We start from the raw sequence: 10758 nt of genomic DNA, 5'->3' as shown, positions 1-10758 counted from the left end.
ACATCACCCTTAATTTTTCTTTAAGCTGCTCTGAAATATCTGGTGTTTAGCTTATAGGTTACATTATTTGATGAAGCTCTACAAAAGATTTAGTAAAAAAAAAAAAAAGGAACCTAAGCACCCAAGACTTGGAATCCAGCAAATGCAGCTATTCTGCTTGGTTTCATCAATGGTGGCCACGAGGTTGATGTTGGTGATGAGATAATTTTTACTGAGTGTTTCTCATGGCAAAGGCACTAAATTAAGTGCTTGAAATAGGTCACTTAGCTTTCACAGAAACACTAGTAGATAAGACGCAGTGTAAGGTAGCTGTTCAGTCTTGGTCCCCGCTACTACTCAGCCTTGTGATCTTGAGCAAATTACTTTACTCTCTGTGACTCAGCCTTCTCATTTCAAAAGTTTGTTGTTAATGCACAAAGTGCTTGCAGTAGCCCTGGCACAGGGTAAGGTTTCAGTAAGTGTAGGCTACCGGTGTTTTTCTTTCTTCCTTTTTTTTTTTTTTTTTTTTTTTTAATGATTATTCTATGTTTATTTTATTTATTTTATTTATGGCTGTGTTGGGTCTTCGTTTCTGTGCGAGGGCTTTCCCTGGTTGTGGCAAGCGGGGGCCACTCCTCATCACGGTGCGCGGGCCTCTCACTATCGCGGCCTCTCTTGTAGCGGAGCACAGGCTCCAGGCGCGCAGGCTCAGTAATTGTGGCTCACGGGCCCAGCCGCCCCGCGGCATGTGGGATCCTCCCAGACCAGGGCTCGAACCCGTGTCCCCTGCACCGGCAGGCAGACTCTCAACCACTGCGCCACCAGGGAAGCCCTCTTTCTTCCTTTTTTAAAAAATATTTTATTTTTGGCTGTGTTGGGTCTTCGTTGCTGCGTGTGGGCTTTCTCTAGTTGCAGCGAGCGAGGGCTACTCTTCATCGAGGTGTGTGGACTTGTCATCGCGGTAGCTTCTCTTGTTGCGGAGCACGGTCTCTAGGCGCGTGGGCTTCAGTAGTTGTGGCACATGGGCTTCAGCGGTTGTGGCTCGCGGGCTCTAGAGCGTAGGCTCAGTAGTTGTGGTGCACAGGCTTAGCTGCTCCATGGCATGTGGGATCTTCCTGGACCAGGGATCGAAGCCATGTCCCCTGCATTGGCAGGTGGATTCTTAACCACTGCACCACCAGGGACGTCCTGGTGTTTTTCTTAATGTCCTCAGATGAGGAAACAAAGGGCAGTAGAGATGTGAGGCACTTTGCTCAGTACCTCGGGTACCATTGTGGAGGGGGAGTCCGGTCAGGCACAATGCTCAGCCTCTCCAGCACCTCCCATTTGGTGATACTATCCTTTGCAGGTACTTGTGACCTTATTCTTTCTGGGACACGCATGAGGGTGATCTTAATATGTGTGGCATGTGCTCCTTTATCCCTAAATACGTCCGTGTGCATTTTCTAAAAACAAGGACATTCTCTTAAAGAACCACAGTACAATGATCAAAATCAGGAAATTAACATTGATTAATAACATCTCATCTATAGACGTTATTCAAAATTTGCCAACTGTTTTATTTATGTCCTTTATAGGAAAATCAAGTAATTCTTTTCTGGTCCAGGATCCAAGCCAGGGTTCCACCTACATTTTATTTAGTTGTTCTGTCTCTTTAGCTTTTTTTCACCTGGAACAATTCCTCAGCTTTTAAAAAATTTTTTATTTTTTGCTTTCATGACCTTGACACTTTCAGAGCACAGGCTCTTTATTTTGAAGATGGCTCCTCAGTTTGAAAACAGATTTATTTTTAATGTGCACTTTCTGGAAACACAGCAAATTTATCTAAAGGAGTGAGAAAATAGTGGGAATATATGAGGTATCACAACAGACACCAGGTGGGAATATTTTGAGTTGGGTGGATCTTCTGATAACACTTAAATTGAAATACATTGGTGGATATCTTGGTTGACCCTGGTACAAAAGTAGTTCACTTTTAGTCTTAATAAATCAGTTGCTTCATATGTAAGATTATGGGTTTGATTTCTACGGTCTCTAGTATTCCATCTGGCTCTGGAATTCTTCTCGTACTTTGAAATTGTGATACACTGTTAATGGTGCTATTTACGTGCTTTCTTTACGTGTTCCCACGCTGGCTTCCCCTCGGAGAGGAGTATCCTAGTTAACATCGCTTATCTCCAACCATTCAATTCTCTCTCCCTCTAACCTTTACAATTTTTATTCCATTTTCTTCACATCCTCAAATGCCTTATTTTGACCATGCTTCTGCCACGTGGCTGCTCTTGGAATGTAGAAATGCCTTGGATTCGGATGCTAGGACTCTGATTCCCAGACATTTCCTCCATCGAGGAAACCACCGGCTCCTATGGAACAGCACTGCCCGGGCTGCTGGTGGTTTATTCTTCCCAAGAAATCACTTGCTGTGTATACATACCTGGCAGGAACTGAACCACCTGCTGAATGACAGTGTAGACAAGGGGTGGCCTCAATGCCATTGTTTCCTGGCTGGCGGTTCTCAGGCACACTTTCTAGATGTTAATTCCAAGGGCTCTATTTGCTCCTTTTGGGGTAAAAGAAAGAGGCAAAAGGCCTGTTGGAATGTTAGACTTTGGAAATGAGTCAGAGAATAATGATGCTAAAGAGAGAGATGACATTTTGCTAACAATGACACAGTGAAGGTGTAGAGTTATTGTTGAAATGGGAAAGAATTGGCTGTTTACTTAAAAGGTGGGAAGGAAGGTTGGGAGTCTACATAAAAGGGAAAGTGTGAGTTCCAGAGAGCCATCTGCTTGCTAGTTATGGAACGAATGGAAATAGAACAGTTTGCACATTCCAAAGCACTTTCAGTACCCATGCCTCCATGCACCCATCCAGCCATCTATTTGTTATCTGTTTATTCAGCACTTCCCCGCTTCCATCCTAGGCCCCAAGGATGCAGAGGTAGAAAAAGGAAAACCTCAGTCCATTCAATGGGGCAGGCATCTCAAAGGGCAATTACAGTGTGGTGTGGTAGGAGCCGTAAAGGGGCCATTGATGGGATGTTGGGGGCATAGAAGAAGGACTAAGTCAGGCAATGTCTGTGGAGTAGGAACATTTCATTAGGATCTTGCAGTATGTGTAGGAGTTTGCTGTGTAGATGAGAGGAAAGATTGCACTTCAGGTACATGCAAGACCTGGAGTTACAAACAAAAAGGAAGCGATCTTGTGAGGTCGGGGGAGGCAGAGCCCTTGGCTTTGACTGGCTCTGTGGGTACTTACAGCCAAGCAGCATCTGATTAGGGAGAATCAGCCCAGCTAAAGTCAGGAGGGGGAGACACTAACTTAAGCCCCCTCGCCATGCCCTCCTGGGCCTTCCTGAACCTTCCCCCTTTGGTCTGTTGGAGGGAAGGGGCTCTGAAGGTATTTGTTTAATGAAAGAGAAAAATGAATAACAGTTTAAGAGAGTTGTTCTCACCCAGGGCTGCACTCTGGAATCTCCTTGGGAAGTTTTTGAGATTTACGTGGTCAGACCTTTGTCCAGAAGCTCCGACTCAGAGGCCTGGGTGGGCCCAGCGCTGACCCCCTTGACAGAGCTTCTGAGGTGCGTCCTTGGTAGAGACCATCTGCTCTATGTGTTTCCTCTACCAGGAGTATCTGCCTGCGGGGGGAAGGGATATTGGGTGCCCTACGTCCCTCTCGGAAGACAGGCCCTGCGGAACCTCTCGGAGGAAACACGTTCTGTCTCCCCTGTGCTGGGTGTAAACTCTAATGATAGGTCCGCCACCCCCTTCCCACCAGGTGCGGCTCAATCCCAGGAAATACTTTCAAGTAAGATTTTCTAATCTCCTCTAGGGTCTCAGACTCCATCTACATCATACTTTCTGTTAATTTTTATAATCTGGTTTTATCATCAAGTTGGAGGCTGAGAAGAGGCACATCCAGGGCTTCTGGGTTCTGGTTCTGCTTCATTTCGTGACCGAATGCTGATCCCATGGGGTGTTCACGCTGTAAAAATTCAGCGTGCTGCTCACTTACCATGTGTGTACTTTTCCGTCAACATGTGATATATTGTATTTTCCAGTTTCTTTCTTTCTTTCTTTCTTTCTTTCTTTATTTATTTTTGGCTGTGTTGGGTCTTCGTTTCTGTGCAAGGGCTTTCTCCAGTTGCGGCGAGCGGGGGCCACTCTTCATCGCGGTGCACGGGCCTCTCACTATCGCGGCCTCTCTTGTTGCGGAGCGCAGGCTCCAGACGCGCAGGCTCAGCAATTGTGGCTCACGGGCCTAGTCACTCCGCGGCATGTGGGATCTTCCCAGACCAGGGCTCGAACCCGTGTCCCCTGCATTGGCAGGCAGATTCTCAACCACTGCGCCACCAGGGAAGCCCCCAGTTACTTTTTTTTAAATTGAAGAATAGGTGATTAACAAAGTTGTGTTAGTTTCAGGTGTACAGCAAAGTGATTCAGTTATATATATATATATATTATATATATATATTCAGCTTTATATATATGTATATTTCAGATTCTTTTCCATCATGGGTATTACAAGATACTGAATATAGTTCCCTGTGCTGTACAAGTAGGTCCTTGTTGTCTATTTTATATATAGTAGTGTGTATCTGTTAATCCCAAGTTCCTAACTTATCCCCCTCCTTGCCCTTTGGTAACTATAAGTTCATTCTCTGTGGGTCCATTTCTATTTTGTAAATAAGTTCATTTGTATCATTTTTTTTTATTCCACATATAAGTGAGATCATATAATATTTGTCTTTCTCTGTCTGACTTACTTCACTTAGTACGATCATCTCTAGGTCCATCCATGTTGCAGTAAATGGCATTCTTTCAATAAGTGAATCATTTTAGAGTTGAAGTCGTAATGAATGCAGAGCCCGTGTTCCCCTTGGCCAAACCCCTCGCGGTGGGCATATTCCCAGGACGGCCCCGGGCGGCTCTGTGCTTCGGCAAGGATGTACCTCGGGGTCCAGGCAGCGGCACAGTCCCCCATGTGTGGAAGGCTCCACGGGCTGTGGGAAGGGCAGACTTGGATTTCCTGACTTTTGTCCATTGATGGTCTCACTCACAGAGTTGCATTAACTTGGTTTTGTAGGCTGAATGAAACCATTGGCAACTTTCTGATTTGTTTTTTCAGCCCCAGTAGAGGCTGGTAACTAAGCCAGGAATTCCCAAACTTTCCCAGGCCAGCGCGGAGACACACTGGGACGTCTTTTTCTTCTCCCCCGTCCATCTGCAAGCCAAGTGCGCATCGGTCAAAGGCAAACTCTGAATTGAGCTTTGTGCCAGTCTCTGGAAAGACACCCAAGAGCGTGTGATGGGGAAAGTGACAGCGGCGGTGGCAGCGACATCTGCAGTGCCAGCCCCGTCCCTATCTGCCACAGAACGCGTGTGGGCATGCTTTATGAGAACAATCCACCCGCCAGAGAATGGGGCTTTTGACATCAGCTGAGGCCCGGGCTGCCTTACAATGAGAGGCCTGTTGGTGAAAGGGAGACTGTTTAATGAACTGAGAATCAGAGGCCAGCTCTGGCCATCTGGACTGAGCATCTTTGGAGCAACTCTTCACTGTAAATGGCTACACTGAAGCACGTTGCCTTTCCAAGAAAGCAATTGCAACAGTACATTCATATTTCAAAATCGTGCACAGTAAATTCGTATTTCAAAATCGTGAACTTTTAGATATTTGTGTGTGTGCATGTGTTGGAAAGCATTGTATAAAGGTTAGATATTACCACCTTAATTAGCACGGAAGCCTGAAAAAGCATCCCACTTTTGGTTCTGAGGTCAGTAATGATAATGGCTTTTTCCTGACACCGGGTAGCCACGTCCTGTCAAGGATGTGAAAACACTCTGAAAATGAAATCCATTAAAGCCCTAATGATCAGGTGAGGAAGGCAGGTGATCACGATTGTCACCACTTGGCTGGCAAAACACTGAGACCCAGGGCGGATGGTGACTCACGACCAAGGTCGAATGGCAGGTGGGAGGTGGAGCTGATCGCTAATTGTGTCCTCCAGCCCCTGGCGCTGGGGAAGGACATGCAAAGCTGGGGCTGACTTTTCCTGGCAGGCTCGCTCTTCGCAGCCGGAATGCAGGTGGCACTGTTGTGATTCCTGGCGTAAACTTCAATGCGTCAATGAGCATGTTGGCTGGCGCCAGGCCCCAGCTGAGTGTCACAGTGCAAGACCCGGGCTTTAGCGGTGCATGCCGAGGTTCTCCTAGCAGCGGCTCATTTATTAGCTGTGTTGGAAAGAAATCCCTCACAGCTAACCGGGTACCTCTGGATTTTAACAGCTGTGGTTTATAAGGGATTGGGGAGAGGGTTGTTTTCAAAGTGCCTTTCAGAAAGTATCACCTTAGAGGGGAGTTTCCCTTCTGATCCAGGAAGACGACTGGCACCAGTTCTCTGCTCAGAAAACCAAGCCCGCAAGAAATATCAGGTTCTATTTTCTTACAGCCCATTTCAGCAAGCGTGCCTTCACACCACCTTCCCGTCTCTTCCCCTTTGTTGGCAACGGTCCCGATTGGAAGGGTTTTAAGTCCAACGTGTCTTAGAAGGTGCCCCGCACAGACTACGTGGCTGGGGGCTGGCAGTCGTGGTTGGATCGGGGGACCTCGAGGGTCCCTTCCAGTCTGAGATGTTACGACTTCAGAACGAATGCGTCTCAACTCCCAACATGAAACGGGAATAACTACCAATTACCGAGTACTTTCCATGTTCCAGCCCTGTGCTGAGATCTTAACGTGTTACTCTGAATTCTAACAAAATTGTTGTGAATATCACCCCCAGTTCACAGATGAAGAAACTGAGGTTTAGAGAAATTAAAAACCTGTCTGATAACAGAGGTTTAAGATTTCATAAGTGACGGTTCCCTGGAAGTTGATTCCAGACCAGGCTAATTCCGTGCTCTAAACCCACAACTTAACCAGGACGAACTTTAGTTGCCTTGTGGTTCCCTCTTGTCAGATGAGCTCAGATCTCCAGCTCTCAGGGTAGCTGGTGCTAGTCTCTTGTCAGACTCAGTGTTGAAATCAGAGAGGAAAACCCCAGACAAAGGCTGAGGAGGTCCTGGTGCACGAAAACTCCTCTCAGCTTCCCATCCTCCTGCCAATCAGAGATTCTCTAACTGTAAATACAAATGCCCTTGAAGAGATAACGCATTAATTGTCACCCATTAACACTATTGTGTAAATTAGTGTAATTTAGCAAATGCTCAGAAGGAAGAAACTCAAGGTCCGTAGGTCCAGATAAATTCCACCATGGGCACCGGCACTGGGGAACTCTGAGACATCTGTTCAATAAAGATTTGTTGACTTAATGCCCAGTTTTGCTTTCCAGTGGGCCGAAAGCATAATATTTATTAGAAAGAATGCTTAAAATTCTGACCCTTGTGTATGCAGAACACGTATAATAAACTACAATTTATTTTAAAAATATGGTCTGAGAAGTCAGATTTATTATACATGTAAATATACTTTTTTCCACAAAAGGAGATATCTATATATATCTTCATCTATATTACATATAGACATCTATATCTGTCTCTTTCTCTCTCTGTATATATTTGCATTTTGTGAAAAAATTATCCCTACCATCTGATCCCAAGGAAATATTATTTCTCATCCAGTCTGTGACTAACTGTATTACGAAGTAATGCTTCCTGTCTTTCGAGTGGGGTACAGGTCCAGTAGCAGTCTACCCGGACTACTTTTAGCTGTAAATGTTTTGTGACATCAAAAGTCACTTCTCTTCCACAATTAGCTCTAGAGGTTTTATGCAAATAATTAAAACTTCTTTGTCATAAAGGAGATGATAATAATAGCCAAGTGGCCTTAAGCCGTGTGAAATATGCAAGTACAATCTAACACTCATGGTGAAAAAGACAATATTTTAGAATAATTCAAGCTTTGCAGTTTGTTTTAACTTTGGAATGAAAATGAACTCAAAAGTTAAAAAAAAAAAAAGAAAATGGCTTTATTAGATGTCAGGGTGTTGAGACACAAAGTATACAAGCAGATATTGCAAGAATATAGCTTCATCTCATCACTCAATGCCCATTAAAAAATCAATACCAAGCTCAGATTTCCTCCATGAAGCTAATGTTTTTTTCAGATTTTATGAGGATTTTTTCAACTTTGATGTTTTCCGAAATGCACTGCAGGCTCCGCTGGAAGTTGCCTGATGACGCTGAGTGAGGAGGATGGCAGCCTGCCTCCTGCTGGCTGCCAGGAAGACGAGGTTGGTCTGAGCGGGGTCAGGGGCCTGCTGACAGTGTGTCCCATGCGGCCCCACGACACCCGTCGCCAAGGGTGTCACTGAGGCTCTGCAAATCTTGTAAAGTGAACAAAAACCCCTGACACTGATATAGATCTTTCTCGCTGACTTTTTTTAAAAAAAAATTTATTTATTTATTCATTTATTTAATTTTTGGTTGCATTGGGTCTTCGCTGCTGCACGTGGGCTTTCTCTACTTGCAGTGAGTGGGGGCTACTCTTTGTTGTGGGGCGCAGGCTTCTCATTGCGGTGGCTTCTCTTGCTGCGGAGCACGGGCTCTAGGTGCGCGGGCTTCAGTAGTTGCGGCACACGGGCTCAGTAGTTGTGGCTCGCGGGCTCTAGAGCGCAGGCTCAGTAGTTGTGGCGCACGGGCTTAGTTGCTCCGCGGCATGTGGGATCTTCCCAGACCAGGGCTCGAACCCGTGTCCCCTGCATTGGCAGGCAGATTCTTAACCACTGCGCCACCAGGGAAGCCCTCGCTGACATTTTAACATTTGAAAGATGTCATGAAAATTTCAGATGGCTACGTAGAGAGGCAAGATTGATTCCACTTTTAATGCCTACGAGTAGTTCTTTCTCTTTTTTTTTTCAACAAGAAAAGGGAGCATGGCAAAACTATTTTGGAAAATATGAGCAGTGGAAGTACCTCGTTGGATGGGGATGCAGGAAGGAAGGGTGCGGCGAGTGGGGCCGCCAGGGCTGCGCGGCACACTCCCCCGCCTGGTGCTGTGTGTTCTGAAGTCAGCATCCTTCAGCAGGGCTCGGTGGCGCTCGGCTCTTTAGGGGGTACGTGCGCTCCAAGGCTACTGCTGGTGGAAGGCTACTCTGCATCTCTGAGTTTTTCTAGAACGATTGCTCTTCCCTTCTCCTTTATATAATTTGACTCCTGGCTGCTTTTCTGATCAGTAGTATTGCCTCAATATACTGACAGGGGAAAACATTGGTGAAGTCAATCCATTGGTCAATCAAGCAATCAATTTTGATGTCATGTAATGAAACATCTGGTGCAAGAGAGTCTGGCTAAAATAGGATTTCGAAGGGATAATAATGGAAATTTAATCACGAATCTATGTATTTTCAACACTGACATTTCACACGAACATTGGTTGTAAATCTCCAGCGTCACAATGTTTTTGTCTTATTACATCTCATTAATTATCGTGTTAAAATAATAGTGTAAGTCTTCCAAAATTCTTTTGGAGCTGGCTGGATAAGTAAGATAAGTAAATCCTAAATTAGTGAAAGAATATGCATTTCTGTTTGAAGTTAGGTCACATCCAACTGAAGAAGCCCTAAATTACTCCCCCTCTCAACTCTAATTACGACTTCTTTCCTTCACCCCTTGTTTTTGTCGAGTCATTGTTCTCCTAGTCACTCAGGCACAACGTTTGGGGACCCATCATTTATTCCTCTCTTTGTTTTCCTGACCAGCAAATATTTATTAACACTAAACTTTAGGCTCTGGCACCTGTCTTCCCAGGTTCTAGACTCAGACTACAACAGCGAAAAAAACTGATAAAAAATCTCTGCCTTCTTGTAGCTTATAGATTGGTAGTTTAGAAAGTCAATAACTATGATAAATACATTTTAAATTGGGTAGTGATATATCTTCGCATCGCCTGCTCTGCTTCTGGGTGTCTGTGTCTTCTCTTCTGTCTCTTATAAGGACACTTGGCATTGAACTTAGGGTCCGCCCAGGTTATCCAAGATGACCTCATCTCAAGATCCACGATTTAATTCCATCTGCAAAGACCCTTTTCCCAAACAAGGGCACAATCACAGATTCCCGAGATTAGGATGTACATATATCTTTTTTGGGGCCAGCGTTCAACTCCCTACAGGGGAGAACAAGGAGAGCTGTTTTTTTCAGTTTTAAACTGGAGGGCCTTTCTGTTAAGGTGGCGTTTGAATAAAGACCTGTAAGAGGCAGGGGAGGGAAGCACGCAGACTCTGGAGCTGAGAGCCCAGGAAGCGGGAGGGGTTGTGAGGGCCTTGCGTGAGTTGTAAAGGCCAGAGAGCAGACAGAAGGGGCGAAGGCAGAGACAAGGAGAGCGGGTCAGGCCCATCAGGAAGCCAGGAGCGGGCGGTGGCCCGAACCCCCGTGGCTGCTGCAGGCGTGGTGAGAGGTGGCTGGGCTCTGGCCGTGTTTTAACGATGCTGCCGACAGGATTTGCTTGTGGATCAGATTGTGGGTGAGAGGAAGAGGAGTCACTCCACGGTTTTGGCCTGAGTTACTGGAAAAAATAAAGTTGATGTTTACGAGATGCAAAAGACCTGGCGTGTCAGAGACCTAGTCCTGGGTGCTCGGTTGTGAGCTAGGGGTTTTGGGCTGGAGTCGGCTTCTGGTCACCTGGATTCAGGTGGTGCTTACACAGCAGGGCACACAGTCTGGGACAGGCGGGGTCTGCGCTGGAGATTCAAGTCTGGGACCTAGAGCATAGAGAGGAGACTGGGGGAAACCTGCCAGCGTGGGAAGGAAAGAGAAGTGGTCCAGGGGCTGGGCCTGGGTCA

The 10758-nt window shown here is 45.9% G+C and overlaps 1 long non-coding RNA gene across 1 annotated transcript in view; it reads left to right on the top strand.

Annotated features, from left to right (window-relative positions):
- The window catches only part of LOC137751401 (uncharacterized), a 62079-nt gene extending 54696 nt beyond the window's left edge, over nt 1-7383 (top strand). Inside the window, exon 7 of the long non-coding RNA XR_011070784.1 lies at nt 5107-7383. This is a non-coding gene — a long non-coding RNA (uncharacterized lncRNA). The remainder of the gene's footprint in view (nt 1-5106) is intronic.
- Nucleotides 7384-10758: the final 3375 nt, after the last annotated feature.

This window comes from Eschrichtius robustus, chromosome 17, assembly GCF_028021215.1.
Source record: "Eschrichtius robustus isolate mEscRob2 chromosome 17, mEscRob2.pri, whole genome shotgun sequence".
Lineage (NCBI taxonomy): Eukaryota > Metazoa > Chordata > Mammalia > Artiodactyla > Eschrichtiidae > Eschrichtius > Eschrichtius robustus.
The sequence above is the reverse complement of the archived record's forward strand: the minus strand, read 5'-3'. Positions and strand labels throughout refer to the sequence as shown.